The 27,538-nt window shown below is 41.3% G+C and overlaps 1 long non-coding RNA gene across 1 annotated transcript; it reads right to left on the bottom strand.

Moving 5' to 3' along the window:
• Positions 1-13,101: 13,101 nt before the first annotated feature.
• LOC119630482 (uncharacterized) lies at positions 13,102-17,746 on the bottom strand. The gene is made up of 4 exons (XR_009976530.1): positions 15,838-17,746; positions 14,775-15,785; positions 14,483-14,638; positions 13,102-13,616 (listed from the first exon to the last, which is right to left on the bottom strand). It is a non-coding gene; the product is annotated as an uncharacterized LOC119630482 (long non-coding RNA).
• Between the last annotated feature and the right edge of the window lie 9,792 nt (positions 17,747-27,538).

The following is a 27,538-nucleotide window of genomic DNA, read 5'->3' on the forward strand; positions in this document are numbered from 1 at the left end:
TAACGCTAGAAAAATTAAATTTTTTTTTTTTTTTAAAATAACGCCCTCTAGCGTATACGTGGCGCAGTGTGGGGAAATATATAATTATGAAACACTGCGTAGTGCACTTATTCGACACTGCATGGCGTGACCGTGCTATCTTGTCTGTGGTTCGAGGGTGAGATTGTCACAGCACTATAGGCGGAACATTCGAGAACCGTAAGACAATTAATATAAAAGGACAAGTCACTTTGTCCGAAGCCTTTTTCAATCAACATCTCTTGAGCTGCAGTGCAAGTTGTATTTCGTATTTACCAAAGTCAATTTAACAGTTCCTTGGTGTATTTTTATTCAACCATGGTAAGTGTTTCATATTTATTCCCCACACTGTGTCCACAACCTTTATCTAAATAGAATTTAACACCACTTTGTCTTGTCGTGTAATAACTGGTACATTACATGTACATGTTAGGGTGCGGAGCGTGACCTTACTCTCACCTTCAAGATCTCGCAGTACTTTTCTGAGTGGACGCTGCCGGAAACGAGGCGCTCTGGCTAGGCGATCCAAGAAAGTGCTTGACTACCGTAAAGCAAGAAACACACCTGCATACACAACCTGGCTCGGATCCAGCAACCCCAGTTGCGGGGAAGCAATCCACTGAACGTTCATCGTCATTTTGTGAACCAAACTGGTGATACCGTCATTGTTTATAATATTGTTAATTTAATCTCACTTTCATTGAATACTTTCTCGTGTGTTCGGTATACCTACCGACACATATTTAACAACGATACCGTACCACTAAATTTATTCTGTGTGAACAATTATAACCATCGAATCTGTATTCCTGTGTAGTGAATAAACTCAAGTGTAATATATATTGTAATCGTTTCATTTATTGGCGTGAGTCTCCCAGAGCGGTAAGTGGTGGCGCCCTGAGATCCTCCTCACAGAGTCTCCTGTTCACCTGTTCCAGTCTAGAAGTGGTGCGACTCGGCCCCGTGTCTCTCGACCCATAGACCACCTTTTGGGGAGTGACGCGACTGGGCCTCATGTAACATCGGCATACCAGGGACACCCTTAGACACAGACACGTTATATAGTAACAAACATGAAGATGGCGGTTCTGTTAGCAAGTATAAAGAAGTTAGATGTATTATTTGTTGGGTGTATCCTTACTTTCGAAATCATCTATACTAATATTATAAAGAGGAAAGATTTGTTTGTTTGTTTGTTTCGAATAGGCTCCAAAACTACTGGACCGATTTGAAAAATTCTTTTTCCATTAGAAGCCGACATTGTCCCTGATGAACATAAGCTACTTTTTTTTTTTTTTTAATGTTTCCGAAGCGAAGTGAGGGCGGGTCGCTAGTAAAAATTAAAATGAAAAAGTACGAATATCAATTCGAAAAATTACTTTTTAAAAATCAAATATTTATTTAACTCCTTCGCCTTTCCTCTGACTATCTGTTGTTGATTGCTGCTCAAGTCAAAAGAAGTGTTTGGGAAGTAATTATTTAGTGAAGTGGAATCTAATTGGATTGGTGGCAAATCATAGATTAGTTGTGAAGACGAGTCATCCGATGTAAGCTGAGAGGACACTATGTGTTGGTATGATGATGGTGGAAGCTGAGGTAATGTTGATGATGATGGCTGACTGAGTTGAAGTGATTGTGATGTATGTATGTACTTAGGTGATGGTGATGACTGACGATGCTGTGGGGATGGTGATGGTGACGGTTGATATGGTGATGGCTGACGATGCTGTGGGGATGGTGATGGTGTGGCGGGTAACCATCATACAACGCAAGATAATTGACAGATGCCTGAATCTCGCTTACGACATTTTCAAGATAAAGCGCATATATACAAGTTCCGAACAACAACATTCGGACCGCCGGTCTACCGAGCAATATCACCCGCTCGGTGGAAGATCTTCCCTCCGTCGTTAAGCCTTAATGGTAACTGTGGTGATGGTGCATATGGTGACGGCTGGTGATGCTGTGGTGATGGTACATATGGTGACGGCTGGTGTTGCTGTGGTGATGGTGCATATGGTGATGCTGTGGTGATGGTGCATATGGTGACGGCTGGCGATGCTGTGGTGATGGTGTTGGTGATGGTACATATGGTAACGGCTGGTGATACTGTGGTGATGGTGTTGGTGATGGTTGTGGCACCTGCTGCTGGTACGCATACCGCTGACCAAAATATTGTTCTGAACTTCTTTTTACATTTATTGATGTTTCAAAAGTAATGACTTCTAGTTTTCTATCGCGTTCTCTTTTTGTTGCAGGTTCCTGAAACAGAAAATGACTGGTTACAAATAGCTAAAGACTTTGAAATACAATGGCAATTTAATCATTGCTTGGGTGCTATTGACTGCAAACATGTTATTATCGAGAAGCCGCCAAAATCGAGTACATTGTACTATAATTATAAGGGAACTTTTAGCATAGTCCTGCTTGGTATTGTGAATGCAAATTAAGAATTTATTTATATAAATATAGGTTTTTCTGATGGTGGAGTATTCAAGCATACAACTTTTCATGAAAAATTGATATCGAAACAACTAAATTTACCATCACCTTCTAGTTTACCGCAATGAAATGTTATCGCCCCATATTGTTTTGTGGCAGATAATGCATTGGCCATTAATGAAAATCTTTTAAAACCATATCCAAGAAGAAATTTAACACATGATCAAAGAATTTTCAATTATAGACTTTCCAGAGCAAGAAGAATTGTAGAAAATGCATTTTTAACACTACAAGTCCGACTGGCGGGGCTTTTGTGAGTTCGTTGTTCCGGGCTGTTGGCGAAGATGATATAGAAATAATGTTTACACTGATTTGGTATGAGGTTTTAATATAAAAAGCGACACAATAACTAACATAAAATACAAAATGAGTTGAGAATCGTACAGTTAAACTAAGACTCGCAAAATTTTAATGGCCGTCGTCGCGCGCGCTGAGGGCGTGTGTTTTCGCGCTCAGAGAGCTCTGTCCCAGCGGGCGGTAAGGCGGCGGCGGGGGCGGTATCGCAAGTTCGGAAATTACGTTCCGTTATAATTTGGCATTTTAGCTGAACGTTTTAGAGTATTAAAAAGACCAATTCAAATTAATGTTCATAATGTACCCAAAGTTGTAATGGCTTCATGCGCACTGTACAATTATTTAAGAAAAAAGTCATCAAACTATATAACAAGAAATTGTGTTGATATCGGTATCAACACAATTTCTACTGAAACATGTGCTTTTCGGCCAGGAGACTGGAGATTAAATGACAACTCAGTAGGCCTTAAAAGAACAGAAAGGCAACGTACTGCAGATGGAAATTCTGTTAGACAAATATTCACTGAATATTTTAACAATCAGGGCTGGGTACATTTTCAAGAAAGAATGATTAATACTTTAAATATTTAAAGCTTACCTCATCATTATTTGACTGGGAAGAATTCGTCTCCATATTATCAATAACCTCTGTCGTCGGCGTGGTTTTTTCGTCCAAGAATGAGAAGTGTTCGTAGTACCATAGTCATTCCGATTTGAGCACCCGACGCGCGTGGACGTGCTCATTGTTCGTTCGATCGCCCGACTTCGGTTCGTGGCACATCTGGCGTCGCAAGTGTTTTGTCGGAAGTGACTACCGGTGATAATAGATCATTGTTCGTGGCACATCTGGGGCCCAAGTGTTTCTCGGAATTTGTACCTGCGCCTAATTGCAAGGCATTGCCACCCGGGACCTGTGCAGTGGTTCTATTCACTCTAATTCTATTCTATTTATTCTATTCACTAAAATTTCTAAAATTCCTAGAATCGCTTCGGCCAATTTAGTGTTACCGACGCAGGGGCCTTGCCGCAAGGCGAGCGCGTGTTTAAGTCCCGGGGCAGCCCCCCCTGGGCAGTCCGAAGAAATGGAGTTCTCTCCAACCAACACATTGCTCGCGGAATTCTTAAGCGAGAAATACCCGGCCCTCGAATCAGAATTTTTAGCTTACAAAGCTAAACGCGCCGTGAACTGTTCTGCCGTGCCCGCCGCGCCCACCGTTTCCGCCACGCCTGCCGTTCCCGCGTCCCCTGCAAGCGCGCGCAAAACTCCCGCGCCGTACACCGCAGCCTCCGTCGCGCCCAGCACACCCGTGTCCCCCATACTCCCGCGAAAAACTTCCGCGTCTACCGCGGCAGCTTCCGCTCTACCTCAGCGATCGTCTGCGGCCTCCGTCGCGTCCGCCGCTCCCGCGCCTTCCTCCTCGTCCTCCGACTCTGACTCGGACATGGAGGTTGACCTCGTTCCCCCCTCATTGACAGATGGATTCACCCTCGTGCAAAAGGGTAAGAAGCCCGCCGCGGAGTCCCGAGCTTCCGCGGCCGCTAAAATAAGCAAAGCCGCGAACGCGTCGCGCCCCCGCCCTCCGACCCCCGTCGCTCCCTGTCCCCGTGCCACGCCGTCGCCGCGCCCGGTGGCACAAACGAGAAATCAGGTCCCTCCTCCGTTGATTCTTCAAGAGAAGGCTGCTTGGGACCGTGTCTCCCTGGCCCTTAAGGCCAAGAACATAAATTTTGTCAGTGCCCGTAACCTCGCGAACGGGATATAGATAAAAATAGCAACACCCGACGACCATAGGGCCCTCTCAAGCTACCTCCGAAAGGAGCGTATAAGTTATCATACGTATACGCTCCAGGAGGAGCGTGAGCTCCGTGCAGTCATACGTGGCATCCCCAAGGAGTTAGATGCCGAGCTCGTAAAGGCCGACCTACTCGAACAAGGCCTACCCGTAAACTCCGTGCACCGCATGCACACAGGACGCGGGAGGGAGCCATACAATATGGTTCTCGTCGCCCTCCAGTCTACCCCCGAGGGTAAGCAAATCTTTAACGTCCGAACGGTCTGTAGACTTTCCGGAATCACCGTGGAAACCCCTCATAAAAAAGGCACTCCGAGCCAGTGCCACAATTGTCAGTTGTACGGGCATTCTTCCCGTAATTGTCACGCGCGCCCTCGATGCGTCAAGTGTTTGGACGATCACGCCACGACTCTTTGCAATCGCGATCAAAAAACCGCGACGGAACCACCTAGCTGCGTCCTGTGCCGAACACAGGGTCACCCCGCGAATTACCGTGGATGCCCCCGAGCCCCTAAAATAAATCGCCGCGTCGCGCGCCAAAACCGCCTCCGAGCTTCCGGCCCTGACATCAAAGCCACGGCACCCTCTGTGCCGAAGGCTAAGCCTGCCTTCGTACCGGCGCCGGTGCCCAGCGGTTCGGCCTGGGCTAAACCGTTGCCGTACACGAACACGGCTGTAGCTCCCTCCCCCGCGATTCGTCCCGCCCCCGCGATACGTTCCTCTCCCGCGACCAGCACTCCGACCGCGTCCGACAATCTCGCTCTAGCGATCGACTTTTTTCAGTCGATCAACTTTGAGCGTGTTAATGCTTTGGGTGACGCCATTCGCGCCGCCTCCACTGCACAACACTTCATCGCCGTTGTGCAAGAATACGCTGACGTATACGCGTCGTTAAATACGTACGTCCTCCCCTCTCTCCGCCGGTAATCAATGGCGTACATAAGTAGAATAAAGCCCCTATCCGTAACGATAGGATTTTTTAACGCTTACGGTCTCGCAAATCAACGTGATCAGGTTTGTGATTTTTTGCGTGACCATCAAATTGACATCTTTTTGGTACAGGAGACCCTGCTTAAGCCCGCGCGCCGCGACCCTAGAATCGCGAACTATAACATGGTTAGGAATGACCGGCTCACTGCTCGTGGTGGTGGTACCGTCATTTACTATAGACGAGCCCTGCACTGCGTCCCACTTGACCCCCCCGCGCTTTCTAACATCGAAGCATCAGTATGCCGAATCTCACTGACTGGACACGCGCCGATCGTTATCGCGTCCGTTTATCTTCCACCGGATAAGATCGTTCTAAGCAGTGATATCGAGGCGCTGCTCGGCATGGGGAGCTCTGTCATTCTGGCGGGTGACCTAAATTGTAAACACATCAGGTGGAACTCACACACCACAACCCCGAATGGCAGGCGGCTTGACGCGTTAGTCGATGATCTCGCCTTCGATATCGTCGCTCCGCTAACCCCGACTCACTACCCGCTAAATATCGCGCATCGCCCGGATATACTCGATATAGCGTTATTAAAAAACCGTAACTCTGCGCTTACACTCGATCGAAGTAGTTTCAGAGTTAGATTCAGACCACCGTCCCGTCGTTATGAAGCTCGGTCGCGCTCTCGATTCCGTTCCCGTCACGAGGAATGTGGTGGATTGGCACACGCTGGGCATCAGCCTGGCTGAATCTGATCCACCATCGCTCCCGTTTAGCCCGGACTCTACCCCGTCTCCTCAGGATACCGCTGAAGCCATAGACATCTTAACGTCACACATCACCTCGACATTAGATAGGTCATCGAAGCAAGTTGTAGCGGAGGACTTCCTTCACCGCTTCAAATTGCCCGACGATATTAGAGAACTCCTTAGAGCTAAGAACGCCTCGATCCGCGCCTACGATAGGTATCCCACCGTGGATAATCGTATTCGAATGCGTGCCCTACAACGCGACGTAAAGTCTCGCATCGCCGAAGTCCGAGATGCCAGATGGTCTGATTTCTTAGAAAGACTCGCGCCCTCCCAAAGGTCTTACTACCGCTTAGCTCGTACTCTCAAATCAGATACGGTAGTAACTATCGAAGTCCGAGATGCCAGATGGTCTGATTTCTTAGAAAGACTCGCGCCCTCCCAAAGGTCTTACTACCGCTTAGCTCGTACTCTCAAATCGGATACGGTAGTAACTATGCCCCCCCTCGTAGGCCCCTCAGGCCGACTCGCGGCGTTCGATGATGATGAAAAAGCAGAGCTGCTGGCCGATACATTGCAAACCCAGTGCACGCCCAGCACTCAATGCGTGGACCCTGTTCATGTAGAATTAGTAGACAGTGTGGTAGAACGCAGAGCCTCCTTGCCACCCTCGGATGCGTTACCACCCGTCACCCCGATGGAAGTTAAAGACTTGATCAAAGACCTACGTCCTCGCAAGGCTCCCGGTTCCGACGGTATATCTAACCGCGTTATTAAACTTCTACCCATCCAACTCATCGTGATGTTGGCATCTATCTTTAATGCCGCTATGGCGAACTGTATCTTTCCCGCGGTGTGGAAAGAAGCGGACGTTATCGGCATACATAAACCCGGTAAACCAAAAAATCATCCGACGAGCTACCGCCCGATTAGCCTCCTCATGTCTCTAGGCAAACTGTATGAGCGTCTGCTCTACAAACGCCTCAGAGACTTCGTCTCATCCAAGGGCATTCTCATCGATGAACAATTCGGATTCCGTACAAATCACTCATGCGTTCAACAGGTGCACCGCCTCACGGAGCACATTCTTGTGGGGCTTAATCGACCAAAACCGTTATACACGGGAGCTCTCTTCTTCGACGTCGCCAAAGCGTTCGACAAAGTCTGGCACAATGGTTTGATTTTCAAACTATTCAACATGGGCGTGCCGGATAGTCTCGTGCTCATCATACGGGACTTCTTGTCGAACCGCTCTTTTCGATATCGAGTCGAGGGAACCCGCTCCTCCCCACGACCTCTCACAGCTGGAGTTCCGCAAGGCTCTGTCCTCTCACCCCTCCTATTTAGTATATTCGTCAACGATATTCCCCGAACGCCACCGACCCATTTAGCTTTATTTGCCGACGACACGACTGTTTACTATTCTAGTAGAAATAAGTCCCTAATCGCGAAGAAGCTTCAGAGCGCAGCCCTAGCCCTAGGACAGTGGTTCCGAAAATGGCGCATAGACATCAACCCAGCGAAAAGTACTGCAGTGCTATTTCAGAGGGGAAGCTCCACACGGATTTCCTCCCGGATTAGGAGGAGGAATCTCACACCCCCGATTACTCTCTTTAGACAACCCATACCCTGGGCCAGGAAGGTCAAGTACCTGGGCGTTACCCTGGATGCATCGATGACATTCCGCCCGCATATAAAATCAGTACGTGACCGTGCCGCGTTTATTCTCGGTAGACTCTACCCCTTGATCTGTAAGCGGAGTAAAATGTCCCTTCGGAACAAGGTGACACACTTACGCGAGTGTGGTGTTCGCTCACGCGGCCCGCACACACATAGACACCCTCCAATCCCTACAATCCCACTTTTGCAGGTTAGCTGTCGGGGCTCCCTGGTTCGTGAGGAACGTTGAACTACACGACGACCTGGGCCTCGAATCAATTCGGAAATACATGAAGTCAGCGTCGGAGCGATACTTCGATAAGGCTATGCGTCATGATAATCGCCTTATCGTTGCCGCCGCTGACTACTCCCCGAATCCTGATCATGCAGGAGCCAGTCACCGTCGACGCCCTAGACACGTCCTTACGGATCCATCAGATCCAATAACCTTTGCATTAGATGCCTTCAGCTCTAATACTAGGAGCAGGCTTAGGGATCCCGGTAACCGTACTCGTCGAACTCGACAAAGAGGTCGACGTGCAACCTAACCTATGCATCAGCCCGCTGAGTTTCTCACCGGATCTTCTCAGTGGGTCGCGATTCCGATCCGGTAGTAGATTCATTCGCGAAGCAATTGCTCTTGAGTTGTTAGGTCTCCTTCGGAGGCGCTCGGGCAGTTGTTAGCAAATCCCGCCCCTCTTGGCTGAGTCTTTGCTCGCCCACCTGTCCTGGTGAAACTGGAAAGGCCTTCGGGCCACCAGTAAACTTTCAATCATAAAAAAAAAAAAAAAGTACCATATTGATGGCGTATGCACCTCATCGTTTCCAGCGCCACTAGTTTTGCTAGCTTCCACCTAACATATGTAAAATATCCAAATTTATTGTTTACTGAAACCCATAGTTGTTTTATTTCTTTAATAAAGTACTTAGAATATATAATGATTTTTTTTACTTGTTAAGTATTGTCAAAACATGTCTTGATTTACCGCTATGTATACTTGCTAGTCTTGCTACATCAAGACATGTTTTGATATCGCGCAGTTGTATATCACTTCATATTTCTCTAGTCATTTAGACTGTAGAAGCCGGTCGAGAGAATAGGCGAAATCCTTTAGCAATCATATCATTATTCATTATGAAACGCAAAAAAAATAAGTCATATTAAATACATATGAGACACATTATTTATTTATATACATAACAGGTTATTTGACTTGAATTTGCTTACCTTTTTTCGCTCCCTCTTATAGGATGTACGCATGTTGTCCAACTTATTTTTCAACGTTTTTAAAGTAGCCGCACTGTCAATTTCTTTTAAAACGTCCATCATAATCAAATACGCTTGATTTCTGGCATCTCTATTGGCAATTTGGTTTGATCGGATGCAACGGCGATCCGACCAAACCAAATTCCTATCCGGTCCAACCAAATTGGAACGTTTGGAAGCTTTGTTCCGACCAAATCGGCTCAGTCGCATTCGCAACGCCGGCGTTGTAGGACGTCAACATGAACGCCGAGGGAGTTACGGTCACCGAACGTGACATAATAATAAAGTTATGGTGGGACTTAAGTCATAAATATTACGCCAATTACGTATACGTATTTAATGTGACTTCTTTTTTTATGTTTATGATATTGATAACATTTGTTTATATTTTGAATATAAGCTTTTAGCTTCCTCTTTTTTATTTAAACCCAATTTTTCTTGTCTTCTCTTAGGACCTAATTTTCTTAAATATATTCTTTTGTACTTTTTCTAATATTTTGCTTATTTCTTGTTCCATATTCCTATTACACCGTTTATCTTAATTTTTCCGTGGCACTTTTTGTTTGTCCACCACACTAACTCACTTGTTTAGATACCAGCTTTCTCGTCTCCGGCTGCTCACGCCTTATCCATCTTACTTGTACTCTGTGGAAAATTTTGCGCACCCACTTTTTAATGCACTTTTTGTAGTAGTTAGCAGGGTGCCTAATAGGATGTTATTTGTGTGCATATGATCTTCCCTGGTTGTTGTTGCCATATTTTCTCCAGCAGCCGCGTTTTGGGTTATAATGACTTTTTTTTGTTTTTGTTTTGAGTACGATTTTCCCATTTTATTATCGTCTACATCAAACGGATATTACTGTCGCTTGAAGTGCACACGGAGAGGTATATCGCACGACTGACAGGCTCGTTATGCGGAGTGCGGGGTTTGCGGGATTCAATAAAATGCACATGTTAGTTGCACGACGCTATATTTCAAACTGTCCTACTACTAACATACACACTACAATATGAAGAAGCAAAAGTGTTTGATTCTGAATAAACGCTTTAATTGTTTCATTACTTCACAAGAGTAGAAAAGAACCTTTTTAGGATCAGGCGTTACTTCTTTATCTGAAATAATATCAAGCGGATATGGTAGGCGTGGAAATGATACGACTACAGATCATAGAAACACAGGAGATTAGCTTTGTACACAAATTTATTCGTGTTCAGATGTCTCCGCGCATCTCCCACTAACTTCACTCACACAAAACCAAAAATTGTAAGAACGACACACGAACTCATATTTTTCCCGCACACGAAGAAACTTACAGCAACACCAATAAACTCATTAATAGAACACATGCAAAAAGAGGGCGGCGCATCTACCTGTAGCTACGGACTCTAAATAAACACGTGTGCAAGTTATGCAACTAGTGAGGTTAAGTGATAATCATAGAAGAATATCCAATAAAATTCAGATAGCTAGCTATATTATCTGCTCTCTTTCCTAAAAAAATTATTGACTGTTAAAAGAAAACTATACCAGAGTTTCCCTCGAACGTAATTGTTAAGGATTTTATTGACCAGTACAATGTAAATATTTATTTAATACTTGGCGCTTACACAGTTTAGGTATAGCGTTCCTAGTTAAGTAGTGTAATCTTATGTTTATATATTTTTCCATTACGGCTTTTAGAAGTATTATTAAATGATTATTCATTGGCGATTGATTATATTGGCGAAAATTTTTTTTTTCAAAAAGGTTACCTAAAAAATGCGATAAAGATTTTGACATGAGCTCTTGTCTAATATTTTTTGATGAAATTTTCGTGTTATCAGATGAAAGAATATATGTTTTTGTTATTACTTCCATCCATTACATATGGTTATTACGTCACTGAATGGAAATATAAGGCCGCCTTTATCCTTCAATTTTATTAACTTGAGGTGCTTGCCGTCAATTGTATCTGCAATCAATCCGCTACGGCATGTATGCATCACGCTTCAGTAATTTTAGCAAACGATGAACTATAAATCCAGCGTTGTATGACACTACCTGGCTACTAAATTCTGTGACGATTTGTACAAGTATACTGATTTCCTCATCAAATACGGCTTGTTCATATAACAAATTTATCTCGTCTTCGTCATTACCTTCGTGTAACTTACACGGTTCGATTGTCAGATTTATATTTTGGACAGCTGAGGAGCACGATAAAAAAGAAACCTCCTCAAGAGCTATACAGTTTCCCTGGTCTACATCTCTAAGCTCCGACTGTACCAAGAGCTTTTTGTATATTGCTTGAAACTGTTGCGCCGTTGGGTTGGTGCTGTATCCACCATGTGATCTCATTTATATGTCGAAACATAAGCTCTAAATGATTTTGGCTGATTTTGTAAACCGGAATGTACTTAAGTTTTTGGTCCTTTTCAACTAGTTGTATACACAATGCCTTGAGGCTTTCTATGCACACTAATAAACCAATAAAACCCGTTTCTCTTGGTGTAATGATAGCCTCTGTACCATATGAAAGCTTTATAGATGTTAGCTACCCTTTCGCCTTTTCTAAAGTTTCAAAAACCTTGTTTTTGTTGCCTGGGCAAACTGTTTTTTTATAAGGAGTTGGGCCATATGTCTTGAATTTAACACATCGAACAAGTTTTTGATAGTTTTTAGATATTCCACAGTGCCTTTACAATCATGGAAACCAGCGATTTGTACTTCACAACAAAAATTCAGGGCATCTGCAACACTGCTGCTCAATAATTGCGACGCCTTACGCCGACGTGATATATATCGGCCATCAGAGTCTCTCTCGGAGCGTGGTGCAAGAGAGACGATCAAAACTTGTGTCTGAAGTGGAGAACTCTCTGGGGCGAGTCTCCATATTCAATAACAACTAACGTCAACAGTCCAAATACGAATTCTCAAGTTCCTCGGGCACATCATAATGAGGACTCCATTGAGCGGTTGGTGGTGCAAGGGAAAGTCGAGGGCAAAAGATCTCGCGGACGATCTCCAACACGAATAACCGACCTCATAAAATCTGTGACTCACTCCAACACAAACGATTGCTCTCACTCTGCGAAACACCGTGCCATATTGCGTCGCATCGCGAGAGCATCGGTATCGCAAGATCCGACTGATGCATGACCACGACCATTCTGTCAAGAGTGTACGAATAGGAAGAATAAATGATGATCATGATATGAATTATGCATGAATACCACAATATATTAAAAACCAATATTTTGTCAACACTTTTTTTACGTTTTATCAGTTAATACTCGGTTTCTGAAGTTAATATTTACCTATATTCCCATTAGCTATTGATTAATAAAAGTTAAGTGAAGTAATAAAGCATTAGAAACAAATTGTGTTTTTAAATAATTAATTGTATCTTAAATAATTATTCGTATAGGATGGTATAAAATATCGACAATCACAAACAGCACATCCCATCCCTAAAGCCTTGTTCGCACTAGGCGAGTATTTTAGTCAAGTACCGAGTAATTTAGTACCTAAACTACTTGCTACTGCACAGAAATTGTTCGCATTACGGTCCAGCAGAGTACACGAGTGAGTGGTGTTTTGCAATATGAGAACAGGCAACGCAATAGAGTGAATAAACTGATTAAGCTAATCGTAATGGCTATTTTAGAAGAGGTAGGTGAGGAAAGTTCTGTGATTCAGAAAAAGAAATTATGGGTACGACTGCAATTACAAAATTACAAGTAGTTCTATACTTTCTTGCTACTGGATGTAGTTTAAGATCACTCACACATATATTCAGACTCGGAAAATCAACTACTTCCGAATTCATCATCGAAGTTTGTGAAGCAATTTATGAATCATTAATGGAATTTATCAAGGTAAGATTAAATAACTGTAACAGATTTATTATGAAACATTTATTTATTAAGAGAATAATTTTTAACATTTTTAGGCATTTTATTGTAAGTATTTTGTTTGTTCCCATCACTTTTGATTGTCAACGTTAGCGTTCTGCATTGCTAAAATGGATAAGGACTTACATTCAGTTGCTTGCTCTTCCAAATTATATGTACTGGTGTCATTATAATATATTGAAGAATCGTTATATGGTGATCCAGTAGCATACGATGACTGTGGCGTTCTAAAGTTGAATTTGTTCCTGTGCTTCTAATGCCAATAGTAAGGGCAAAGATTTCAGTTGAAGACCGACGTATTTACCGAAGACCTCAAACTCAGTTTCTTCGACTGTAGAATTATTACTATCAATTATTTCTTTTAATTGGCCAACCATGCACGAGAACTGGGCGATTTTCCTCTTTTTTTGTCGGAGGTGGAGGAGGTGTAGGATTACGAAAAGTATCCACTAAAGGACTATTTTCCTCAGTATCTGCATCATTAGTGTGTGGCTTCCAAAAGCCTGAAACAAACAAAATATATAGTATCAAAGATATTCATGAACATAATTTTTTTTTTAGGTTCCTGCTATTACAGACTGCAAAATAATTGAAAATGTTTTTTGAGAACAGTGGAACTTTCCAGGGTGCTGTGAAGCAATCGACGGCAAACATGTCGTCATTAAGGCACCCCCTGAATCAGGAAGTTTATACTACAATTACAAAGAGACAAACAGCATTGTCTTAATGGCTGTTGTAGATCACAAATATTGCTTTAGTTACATAGACGTTGGGTGTAATGGAAGGGTTTCTGATGGAGGCGTATTTCGTAACTGTAGTTTGTACCAAGAATTAGAAAACGGTGTTCTACCAGAGGGTTATGTCCTAGTTGGCGACAATGCATTTCCCTTGAAAGAATATTTATTAAAACCTTTTCCAGGAAATCGATTAACGCTACAGCAAAAAAAATTTAGTTATCGTTTGTCTCGGGCTAGAAGAATAGTCGAAAATGCCTTCGGTATACTGGTTGCCAGATTCAGTGTTTGAGAAACCGATGCCTTATAGTCCTGAAAAATTACAGAACAGACAGTATGAATACACAGTAGACTCACAACATTTTGAAGCAGGGGACTACCGTTCCTGGTAATTGGAGAAATGAGTCACAATATCCCGGAGTGCAACCAATACCTATTTCTTTAAGTAATCGTTCATCCCAAAGGTCTACAAATCGTCGGGAGAGATATGCAAATTATTTTGTCGGAAGCGGATCTATCCCTTGGCAGACAAGAATGATACATTGAAAACTACCGGCCTACCAATACTACAGTCTAATTAATAATATAATTATTATATTGTAATAATGTGTATAAGTAGATAGGTAGCTACTTACTAAATTACTTTCACTTTGTTTCAGTGTTGAGATTAAGTTTCGAAGGGATGCATCCAATAAACTGAACCATTTTACTGAAGGAAAATAAATCGTGTCGGTCCTAGCGCCTGAACTTTTGGAGTCCTTTATTTTTATAACTCCTGCGAGTAAGTCGATCTATAATAAAGGAATGGATCTCGTTATGTAAAACTACTTCTCAAAACAATAGGTAGTAATAATAATTAAGAGCTTATTGTATCATAGTATTAAATATGCTTTTCAAATACTTAAAATAATAAAATTATGTACCAACCTGATGTTTATAATTTTCAATTTGATTTCCTTTTCACCAAATCCGGGTATATTCATAGTATTTTCTAAATCTAAATATGCGGATAGTTTCATTTGCTTGTTTTTATAATGCGGGGACTTAATATTCCACAAGCATTCATGGTGTACCCAGGCGGCACTGAAAATTTCGGGAATTAACGAAGTGACACAACATTACTATTTAAAAATGTATTTATTGTAGACATGTGTAAGTAATGCGAGTGATATTACTCGGGTAATATTACTCTACGATGTAATGCAACATCACACATTACGCGAAGGAAACAAACATCACACTATCACCCAACATGTTTCTTTCTTTGTCGTGTAATGTTGCTTAATACACGAACGGAACAGAGCGAGCGAGACAGACCGATCGACGCAAAATAAATGAGCAAGCGACACGGAATTATTCCTAGTGATTTTGAACCGTATGTCCTGGCCGCTAGGTACATTTTTATACCTATGGTACGTCTGAATTTTAATATAGGTATTTGTGTTTATATTTTTCATTCGGCCAGCCGGTAGTTCCCCGCAAGTACTTACTTAATTTTTTATTCGCAACTTTTATAAAATCGCTAGTCGGTCGTAATTGTTTAGTAATATTTCATATTAATTTTTGTGTTTGATTTGAATTACTTAAGCACTTGTTTGAAGATAGTTTTATTATTTGTTTTAATGCGTGTTTAATAAGTGAAAGAAATAACGGCGTCTAAATGAAAGTACAGTCCTCCTTGGATGCACTTTGAGGATATCGCGCCGAAACAATGCATCTACTGCTCTCGTATATTAACATTATTGTCGAGCTCAATTTGCAGTCTAAGTCGCCATATGAAATCCGTTCATCCCACAATAAATTATATTAAGTAAAAAATAAAATTATTATATTATTAAGTAAGTCAATCTCTGTCAAGTAATCTAACAGTGTATTACAATACAAAGTTCATACTTTGTATTGTAATACACTATTGTAATGACACACCCGAATCATTACCTAAGTGATGTGTTGATACACATCACTTAGGTAATGATACCCGAATCATTACCTAAGTGATGTGTATCAACACATCACTTAGGTAATGATTCGGGTGTATAGATACAATGTATTCGTCGTCACAGTATCTATTGAACGCACCGAGTAATGTTAAGAGTGATGTGTAATGTTTTCGAGTAATATCACCTGTCTGTAAAAGTGATGTCATATCACATTACATTGGGAAGTTATGTTTTGCGCAAGTCTAATTTATTGCTTTTCGAAGTATTCTCCGCGAAATTTGACACATTTCTCCATACGATGGAACCAATCATTGAAACAACCATTCCATTCGGAAGTTGGGGTCTCCAAAATGGCCGTTTTGTAGGCGTCCACAGCTTCTTCAGGTGATGAAAATCTCTGTCCACGCAATTTATTCTTTATTTTAGGGAAAGTATAGAAATCATTAGAGCTTAGGTCGGGGCTGTACGGCGGATGGTCTAATAATTCTATGTTTTCTTGCTCTCAAAACTCTTTTGTTCTGTGCGCGGTGTGAGAACTCGCATTGTCGTGATGGAGGATGATGCGGCGGTTGCAGTTCTCTTTACGGAGTTCAGAAACGACCTGTGGCAAACAAATGCTAGCATTCCATTCTGCATTAACCGTTCTTTGTCCCTCAAGAGGAATAGTCGTAACATGGCCGGTTTTGGAGACAAACGTGGCCACCATTTTTTTTGCAACACTCCGTGAACGAACAATTTTTGTTGGCTTTAACTCATTTTCGAACACCCAAACTCGTGACTGGTTTTTTGTTTCGGGTTCGTACGCATATATCCAGGATTCGTCACCTGATACAATGTTGTATACAGCATTTGAGGATCCTGCGTGGAATCTTTCGAGAGTTCTGACGCACCAAGTAACGCGAGCCGCTTTTTGCTCTTCACAGAGCGAATGCGGTATCCATCGGGAAAACAACTTTTTTACACCTAATTGTTCATGCAAGATTATTTGTATTCGACTCATGCCAATGTCTAAAGTTGCCTGAATTTCGCGGTATGTCACATGTCGATCTTCCTCAATCAGCTTACGCACAGCATCAACGTTTTCTTGGGTGACTGCAGTTTTTGGACGACCTTGACGGGGATCATCACTGAGCTTGACACGTCCACGTTGAAACTCAGCAAACCAGCGATAAATTGTGGTTTTGGATGGGGCTTCATCACCAAATGCAGAAATCATCCGGTCAACACACTGTTTTTGTGTTAAACCACTTCGAAAGTCATAATAAATCATCGCTCTTGAATTTTCTCGAGTCAATTCCATTTTCTCAACGACTAAACAAGTTTGACAAAACCTCGTGACAAGACCGAGAATCTTTTTTTAAATAAATAAATGGTATTCGATTTTTAAAACCAAGGAGTTTTCAATTAAAAAGATTTTAATATGACAGGAACTGTGGAAATATTCTATTCCCGATACTTTTAGTGCAGCCCTCGTACATATTTGGAAACAAATTTCAAAGATGTTTCTTCGCTCCAGCGAAACGTCATTTTTGCGGCCACTAATGAAGTCGACTAATCAACAGGTTCGGACATGTTTAGTCAGTGACCCAGTGAGCAAGGACTCGTGGTGGGAGGCACTACTCGCCCGAAAAAATAGAACAAAATGAATTGATTTGACTAAATTATTTACTAACCTACTCGACTAAATTTTTGGTGTTCAGACACATTTAGCTACTAAATTACTCGGTACTCGACTAAAATACTCGCCTAGTCCGAACAAGGCTTAACATACAAAACCAGCAGCGCCCTGAGAGTATCAGTAAAACACTTATCCATTGCGCTATTAGACTAACTGATTCATTGATTCATTTGTACTAAGCAAGCAATGGTTTTAGTTCCTAATGAAAATGATTGATTCATCGCGTTTCTAATTTTTTTAATGAATTAAAAGAATTTTTTTTTAATGAAGTAATTTCAATATGACAAACTGTAATATTGTAGTACTTACGTGTGAAATGAGATGCTATCTTTCTTGTAATTTACAATACAGCTGTTATTTTTGCAAACAATCACTGAACAACGCGGCATTTCGTTAAAATCGTAAGCAGTGAAGACGTCGCAAGTTTACATTCGATTAATGACCGAAACTGTCATCAAGCCGCTTTGGAGGTCAGATGCGGCTAGATTAACCCGCAGACACAGCCCACTGAGTTTCTCGCCGGATCTTCTCAGTGGGTCGCGTTTCCGATCCGGTGGTAGATTCTGCGAAGCACGGCTCTTGCTAGTGCCAGTGTAAGCAACACCTACACGTTAGGGTGAAGCTGAAATAGCCTCTCAAGGCTATCAGCATAGGTAGGAAAAAAGGAACTCACATTTATCGGGTTGTAACTTTAGGTTGCGTTCACGGAGCTTTTGAAATATCTTTCAGAACTCTTGACAGTGAGATAAGAGCTCTTTGAGTTGAAAGCGACTATATCATCTAAAAAAAGTTTCCAAAATCAACGTTTTATTAAAAATATGAATAAACTAAAAAACAATAGCGTTCCTTTTTACCCGATACCATACGAGGTAATTAAGATCGTTCCGCGGGGTGAATGAGAACGGTACGGGGTGAATAGGATCGCCACAATTAAATCTCGATAATAACTACAGATTGCTTGATCGGCACATATCACATATGTAACCTTGGTTAGTCTCGCCGACAGTACATTTTTCATGTGCCCAAAATTTATATATGGTACTCCTCCCATATTTTTCGTTACACATTATGTAGTAAAACTCCTCTTCTTTGTACCTTCTTCCGTGTAGTTTTAATGTGTAGTATTGATTCTTTAATCGTAACAATTTCTTTTTTAGATTTTCTGTGACTTTGTTCTCTCTGGTTTTCCTAGACATCTATGACGTAAATGCGCCACCCACCTTGAGACATCAGTTCTAAAGTCTCAGTATAGTTACGTAGCTGATCCTCTGAATTTTTTTCACCAAGATTAGCAAATCCTTGTTGATATTCAGTATTATTCTTCAGCGAAGTAAACGGTCTTTTCTTCCCGTTATTAAAGAAAGCTAGATAAAATCACATCCAGTAAATGCATGTAACCCACTATACCATGGCCCACTACATATATAATATATATATATATATATATGTGTAGGATAATATAATATATATATATGTAGGAACGGAACGGAGTGATATGGAGGAATGACAGATATGGAGCATGACTGAGTGAGAGAGATAGGAGATGTCGTGTTAGGAAGTAAGATAGGAGGCGAATGAATGCGGAACATCTAGATGATTGCATAAGCAGCACGGGAGTTAGCTTCCGGACGCGACGACGCTCAGACGCATTGTAACCCGGAAGATGAAAGACGTAACCTTAAAGACGATTTAATAAGACGAAATAAAGAATCGTGATTTTGTGTAGTGATCGAGTGTTTCACTGCCCCACCCCAAATTTTAACCCCCACAATTTTGAGAGCTCGTCCGGGATTCAAAAATATTTTTTTTATTCGGGCCAACGTTGGCGTCGGTAGAATAGGTTGATCAACGTGGCGGCGTGGTGATTTTCGGCTGCAGAACAAAGAAGACAGTGACCATCAGTTCAAGAGGATTAACGACGAGAATTATAAAACGAAGATGGGTGGCCACGGTAAAGATAAGGATCGCCGAAATAGCCGTCAAGCGGACTTTGCCGACGAGCACGAGTATGCAGGCACGTCATCATCGCACCAGGTGAAACAGGCATGCACCTTACACGCGGAAGACCTCGTTCCAAAGTTCAGCGGCCAAGACAAAACGTATTCTGTCGTCAGGTGGACGCAGGACATCGAAGACAATTTTGAAATTTTTCAATGGACGCCATTGCAAACGCTTATAGTGGCGAGACGATCGCTGATCGGTACAGCTGCTCTGTGGTTGAAATCAGAGCGACCGTTCAAGAGCTGGGAAGACCTCAAAGCTGCTTTGCAAAAAGAATTTCCGGATACAAAAGTCCACGAGTGATATGCCACATACAAAAACGGTGAACACTATAAATCGAAGATGCTTTAATTGTGGAGATTGTAATCACATATAATCAACATGTCCATACAAGGAAAAAGGCATGAAATGTTTCAAGTGCAACGAATACGGCCATATTTCCACGCAGTGTGCATCTAGTGGGAAAGAGAAGTCCGAAGAGCGCACGAATCGGCAACGCAGCGCCGGGGACGAAACTCCGACCCCTCACGGAAACAGACGAGCGATGTTTCGGCGAAGCGTCAACGGTTCAAGAACAGTTTGAAAACGCGTGTATAAAAACTATTATGGTGAATCAGTGCGTCGTAAAAGCATTAATCGACTCTGGCCGTGAAATTAATTTAATGTCATATGAACTGTATACACATATAGGCGCACCGAGAAGCGATTCTACAAATACAGTGTTAACGGGATTACTGGATGTAGCAAAGTGTTGTGTACTGAAAAGTTGACCACTCACATTGAATTAGACGGACACAGTTATAGTGTTAGTTTTTATATTATACCTAGGGACACTATGGGCCGTAATATCAATCGTAGTTTAAACTATGGAGTTCATAATCTACGGAAAAAGTTGATCGATGGCTTAAACCTGTGTCGTAATATCAATTCGAAAATGTGGAGAGATCAACTAAACTTCGATCAGTGCTTTTTTCATGGCAATATTATCAGTTTCGTTCACTATCCATTCATTCTTTTAATCATTTTTAATAATAAGGCAATAATTATACGTGACAGTGACGTTAAAAAAGAAATAATCCAATTTTAAACATAGTAGGTACTGATCGGGATTTTTAAAATTTTGTTGATAAAATATATTTATTAATATAAGCAACAAAATGAATAAAAATAAGAAAAGAGTTGCGAATTTTACGACTGCCGAAACGGAACTTTTAACGACGTTAGTAAAAAGATATTCGAATGTGTTAGAAAACAAAACAACAAACGTTGTAAACAATAAATTAAAAGAAGGAACATGGAAAAAGCTCGCAGAAGATTTCAATAGCTCTTCTGGAATGTGCCTAAGAGACGCGAAAACTCTGCGGGCTAAATACGAAAATTTAAAAAAGACCTTAAAACGAAAATATAGTAACCATAAAAGAAGCCTTTATTGCACTGGAGGTGGCCCTGGACCATCGCAGGCTTTAAATCTAACTCAGGAAGAGGAAATAATAATGGAGCTTGCTGGGCCAAGTGGGGAAGGATTGTCTCCACGATTTGATTGTGATAAGGTACATTTCTACATATTAAAAGTAATAATATTAATACCTACTTCAATATTTTGAGTATTCTAAAGGTTCTTTACATTTTGAATCCTTATCTGGTTTTAGGCAAACTTTGCATAAATTATATACTGGGCTAATATAAACTACTCAAAACAAAATAGGGCCCACCATGTTTTATAAATGAATTTTACAGATTCTTTTTCTTTTTTCAGTTTTTATGATTAGGAATGAATAAATTAAGGTTTTTGAAAGTGTGTGAACATTAACAAGAGCAAGTTTTGCCAATTTTATAGAATTTAGTCAAAATTTAGAGTTTTTAGGAAAGTTGACAGAAATTATTGATTTAAGTAAAGTTTGATTTTGATTTTTATTATTGACTAAATCAATGAGTTTGATGGTGCTTAATAGCGAGTAGGTCCTCCTTTGCTCCGAATGCACTCTCTGAATCTGCCTGGGACACTTTCAATCAAGTGGGTGATGTTTTCCTCGGGTATTCGCTCCCAACACAATTTTAGGGCGTTTATGAGCTCTTGTCGGTTACTCACATTACTGAAGTTCGATTTGAGGCTTCTTTTCAATTGGTCCCATAAATGTTCAATAGGGTTAAGATCGGGACTCGTGGCCGGCCACGGTAAAACCGTAATATTGGCTTCAGAGAAAGCTCTCTGGGTTGTTCGCGCTGTATGTGGGCGAGCATTGTCTTGCATAAAGACGAAGTTTTCACCCACTCTTTGTGAAAATGGGATGACATGGGGCCGAGTTGTTCGATCGACATACCGGGAGGCAGTTATGGAGCCTTCTTCCAGAATTACCAGCTGAGTTTTACCGAGCAAGCTTATTCCAGCCCACACCGTAACATTTGGATCTCCAAAATGATCCCTTTCACGTGTGTAAGTTTCTGAAAAACGTTCTCCTTCTCTTCTCCACACGCACACTCGACGATCATCGCTGAAAAACTTCACTTTACTTTCGTCCGTAAAGAGTACATTTCTTCGTTGTCCATTGTCCACTCCGCATGCTCGCGAGCAAACCTCAAAGGGGCTGCACGATGCGCTTTTGTCAATTTTACACGAATAACACGAGATCTGGAAAGTTGTCCGTCATCATGGAGCCGATTTCGAATGGTTTGATCACTAATTCATGTGCCAATCGATTGCAGCAGTCGATTTTGTAAGTCGCGGGCGGGAATCGTACGCTCTCGACGTGCAGTCAATCTGATATACCGGTCTTCCTGGACAGTTGTAGCTCGCAGTCTTCCTGATCCAGATCTCCTCGTGATACTACCTGTCTCTAAAAAGTGTTCCCATGCATTTCGAATAGCTCGTCGCGACATACCAAGACGTCTTGCCACTGATTTCTGAGATTCTCCCTCCTGAAGCATAAATACTGCTCTTGTTGCTGTTTCCACATCCATATGACGCCGAGAACCAGGCATAATGATCGCGAGTAACACCGAAATCAAGTCGAAATGAAAAAAATAGACGTGCGACTGTAACATTCAGAATGTGACTGAGGGAACAAGTGACTGATAATTTGAGTAATAAACGTTTTTTGGAGTACTTCACTTTTTTTGTCTACACACCATTGAATTCCTGACTTGAGACATTAATAACGTTAGATAAACATGTCAACAATACTTAGAAATGCTTAACTTTACTATTTATTTCCCAACAAATTTTTTTAGACGAATTTCGACATTATCGTAGAGTGGGCCCTATTTTGTTTTGAGTAGTTTAGATTAATCAACTATAATTATGAAAAACTAAATGTAACTAGGCCAAAATACTACAAAGTATTTTCTCAATCAATGTTTATTATATATCACATGCTTTTTTTTAGATACCTGTAAGCCATCATAACGTGAAACGGTCCGAGATGTATGAATAAATTATCAAATTTGGGTTTTTCCGTAGATTGTATTTGCAATGCTATTTTTGCTATAGCAAGATCATAGGTTACCTGGATGTATTTTTGATGTAAATCTTCAGCAATTTTTTTACTCTGTTCCATAGTTTCTAGCACTATAGATGTACTAGTTGGTGATGCATTGATAGGGGTTAAATAAGAAATACGTTGTTGTGAGGTAGCATTGTTACAAATTCGGCTATTGAAACCAACCCACATAGGAACGTCAGGTAATTGCAAAACATGACTGATCATCCATATATTGTCGATTTCGGTGTATAGCTGCGAGTTTGTACAGTGTATAACTTCTGTATCATCAATTGTTGATTGCAATTCACTTGTCATTTTCGGTTTCTTAGCATACGGAATTAATCAACCTAAAATGGCCTCATTACCAAAATGTCGTTTAGAGTCCGATATTTATCCCTTCCAACATACTGTCGGTGTTGATATAGGAGGTCCATTTTATACAAAGGAATCAAATAGGCGTAATGCGAAAATATCAAAAGCCTATTTGTGCTTATTTATTTGTTACTCAACACGTGCAGTACATCTTGAAGTACTCTCGGCGTTGACTACTGAATGCTTCTTGGCTTCATTCGATCGGTTTACGGCTCGACGCGGACTGCCACATACGGTCTATCCTTTTTTTTTTTTTTTACAATGGAAAAATTTTTGTTGCCGCTGGCAGAGACCTAAATGAAATAGATAAATTTTATACTTCAAATCAAAATCATTTGACTGATCAGTTCACCATCAGCAAGGTAACGTGGAAATATGTATAACCCTCCAACTGGTAGTCATTTTGGTGGGATTTTCGAAGCTGGAATCAAATCGGCTAAATATCACTTAAAACGCGTAGTAGGTACACGCGCTTTATCGTTCGAAGAATTATCTACTTTATTTTCAAACATAGAGGCGATTTTAAATTCGCGCCCTCTGTGCATTTTATCTACCGATCCTAGTGAATTCGACGTCCTGACACCGGGACATTTTTTGGTTGGTCGTCAATTGGTTTCAGCTCCAAGTTATGATATCGCTGACGTATCTATTAATTATTTAACGCGTTGGCAATGTATTAAACAACCTACATTGCATTTTTGGCGTCGTTGGAAATTAGAATATTTGCATACATTGCAGCAACGTCAAAAGTGGTACGTTGATGCGCTTAATCTATCCATAAATGACCTAGTACTGATTCACAATGATAATGCCCCTTGTCAACAATGGAGTCTAGGACGTGTAGAACAGATTCATCCCGGACTTGATGGGAGGGTTCGCGTTGTTACGGTTCGGACGCAAAACTCGAAGCTAAAGCGCCCTGTCACAAAACTGAGTTCTCTCCCTAAAATGCAGGATTGAAATCATTGTTGATTTCGGTGGGGGGAAATGTTAGGGAACCGACTAAAATTCCCTTGTCCTAATCCACGCCATCTATCGGCATAATGAAGAATTGTAATGTGCCTCCTAGTGGGCGGAAAAAAGAACTGCGTCGACGTTTTTGCACCGCACGCGCAACATTAAAAAAGTGTATTTAATTCAAAAATACTGTTTTTCCCAAACTTTGCTATTCAATTTGTGCGTGTGTCCGTGTGTGTGTCTTAAACTCCAGCATCCAGAACAGTGCCCCGGGGACAGAAGACCATAAATAATATCGAGCAAGCATTTGTGAGTACCTTCCCTCTTTTTAGTCGGTTTAGTTTTCTGGGAATAAATTTAATTCAACAAACCTTCTTTACACAACAAATACTAATCCACATTATCAGAATATTGTAAGAATTTATTGCCAACTCGGAAAATATATCAGTATTGGAACAATCCAGAACATCCTACAGGTATGCATGTTATACCTAATTATCTGAAATAATACCTAAACAAAACTTGCATTTCAAAAACTAATATTTATTGCCCTTTTAGCTTTGCATCAAGAATCACCTATTTTGCAGTCATCCTCCCCTAACTAAATGCAAGTAACTTCTACTTATTGTGATGGTACTACTAGTAGCTCCAGCCACAGTAGGTCTCATGTTAGTCAAGAGATTGGGTTGCTAGATAAGTGTTTATTCAGGTCAATGTACATATTCATTAAGCAACCATATTAGGACATTGATTTGTGTTTAATGCTGTTATTTGTTAATAAAAACATTTGTTGCATACATTACACAGTAAACATTGTAATTTACCTAACCTTGTTTTTAAATAAATTTATTATTTTTTTCAATACCTCCCTCCACACTTGACCTACTATTACACCACTTTTACAACGAAAAGCAGAATGTACTCAAATTACTGAGAGAATTTTGTGGACTGCGGTGTGTCGTCCCCGCTGCGGGCCAGGCGCGCCGATCTCGCCCCCAGCGCAGAGATACTGACCTGGTATCAGGTAAGGGAGCGATACTTTCATTTCAGCGTTTTAAAAAATCAATTGGTTACAGTATCGCCCGAACTGGAAATGGAGGTACCCTCCTAAAACCAAATTCAAAAATAACGGTTATAATAATAAAATTCGCATACTCGACCTCAATCAGCCGAACCCCCCGCCTCTGTAGCCCTCACGGGTTGGCGGGGCTGAGCAGAAACAGCCGGGATTTCTGCAACCCAACAACCTACAAAACTTGCATTTCAAAAACTAATATTTATTGCCCTTTTAGCTTTGCATCAAGAATCACCTATTTTGCAGTCATCCTCCCCTAACTAAATGCAAGTAACTTCTACTTATTGTGATGGTACTACTAGTAGCTCCAGCCACAGTAGGTCTCATGTTAGTCAAGAGATTGGGTTGCTAGATAAGTGTTTATTCAGGTCAAAGTACATATTCATTAAGCAACCATATTAGGACATTGATTTGTGTTTAATGCTGTTATTTGTTAATAAAAACATTTGTTGCATACATTACACAGTAAACATTGTATTTTACCTAACCTTGTTTTTAAATAAATTTATTATTTTTTTCAATACCTCCCTCCACACTTGACCTACTATTACACCACTTTTACAACGAAAAGCAGAATGTACTCAAATTACTGAGAGAATTTTGTGGACTGCGGTGTGTCGTCCCCGCTGCGGGCCAGGCGCGCCGATCTCGCCCCCAGCGCAGAGATACTGACCTGGTATCAGGTAAGGGAGCGATACTTTCATTTCAGCGTTTTAAAAAATCAATTGGTTACAGTATCGCCCGAACTGGAAATGGAGGTATACCCTCCTAAAACCAAATTCAAAAATAACGGTTATAATAATAAAATTCGCATACTCGACCTCAATCAGCCGAACCCCCCGCCTCTCTAGCCCTCACGGGTTGGCGGGGCTGAGCAGAAACAGCCGGGATTTCTCCAACCCAACAACCTACAAAACTTGCATTTCAAAAACTAATATTTATTGCCCTTTTAGCTTTGCATCAAGAATCACCTATTTTGCAGTCATCCTCCCCTAACTAAATGCAAGTAACTTCTACTTATTGTGATGGTACTACTAGTAGCTCCAGCTACAGTAGGTCTCATGTTAGTCAAGAGATTGGGTTGCTAGATAAGTGTTTATTCAGGTCAAAGTACATATTCATTAAGCAACCATATTAGGACATTGATTTGTGTTTAATGCTGTTATTTGTTAATAAAAACATTTGTTGCATACATTACACAGTAAACATTGTAATTTACCTAACCTTGTTTTTAAATAAATTTATTATTTTTTTCAATACCTCCCTCCACACTTGACCTGCTATTACACCACTTTTACAACGAAAAGCAGAATGTACTCAAATTACTGAGAGAATTTTGTGGACTGCGGTGTGTCGTCCCCGCTGCGGGCCAGGCGCGCCGATCTCGCCCCCAGCGCAGAGATACTGACCTGGAATCAGGTAAGGGAGCGATACTTTCATTTCAGCGTTTTAAAAAATCAATTGGTTACAGTATCGCCCGAACTGGAAATGGAGGTACCCTCCTAAAACCAAATTCAAAAATAACGGTTATAATAATAAAATTCGCATACTCGACCTCAATCAGCCGAACCCCCCGCCTCTCTAGCCCTCACGGGTTGGCGGGGCTGAGCAGAAACAGCCGGGATTTCTCCAACCCAACAACCTACTAGGACTGGGTGAGCTATATTTTACATAATAATAGAAAGACATTACATAGTTTTACGTGTCAGTGCCGCAGTAACGTAACAATGTCACATCCATTGACGAATGCAACCGTGGTCGAGGGAGGCAACAACGCCTTAGCTCCAATTACAGTATCAAGCCGCATTCCAAATTTTTGGAAAGAATCGCCCCGACTATGATTTGCCCAATATGAAGCAGTAGTCGAACCAAATTATCAGACGAATATCATTATAATTTGATCGTCGCAAAGCTTAGTAGAGATAATGTGGAACAGATCAGTGATTTAGGCCTGACACGCCCAGACTCCCAGAAATACGAGGCATTGAAGACCAGATTGCTTGCCGTTTACGAGGAATCCGAGGTTCGGCAAGTACCAAAATTCCTGAATGAAATGGAACTGGGTGATCAAAAGCCACCCCAGCTTCTACGAAGAATGAAGGTTCTTGCCAGAAATAAATTCGCGGAAGAAACTCTTCGCATGCTGTGGATGGGACATTTACCCGTCGGCAATACAGTTATCCGTCAGT

This window comes from Bombyx mori, chromosome 24 (assembly GCF_030269925.1).
Source record: "Bombyx mori chromosome 24, ASM3026992v2".
Lineage (NCBI taxonomy): Eukaryota > Metazoa > Arthropoda > Insecta > Lepidoptera > Bombycidae > Bombyx > Bombyx mori.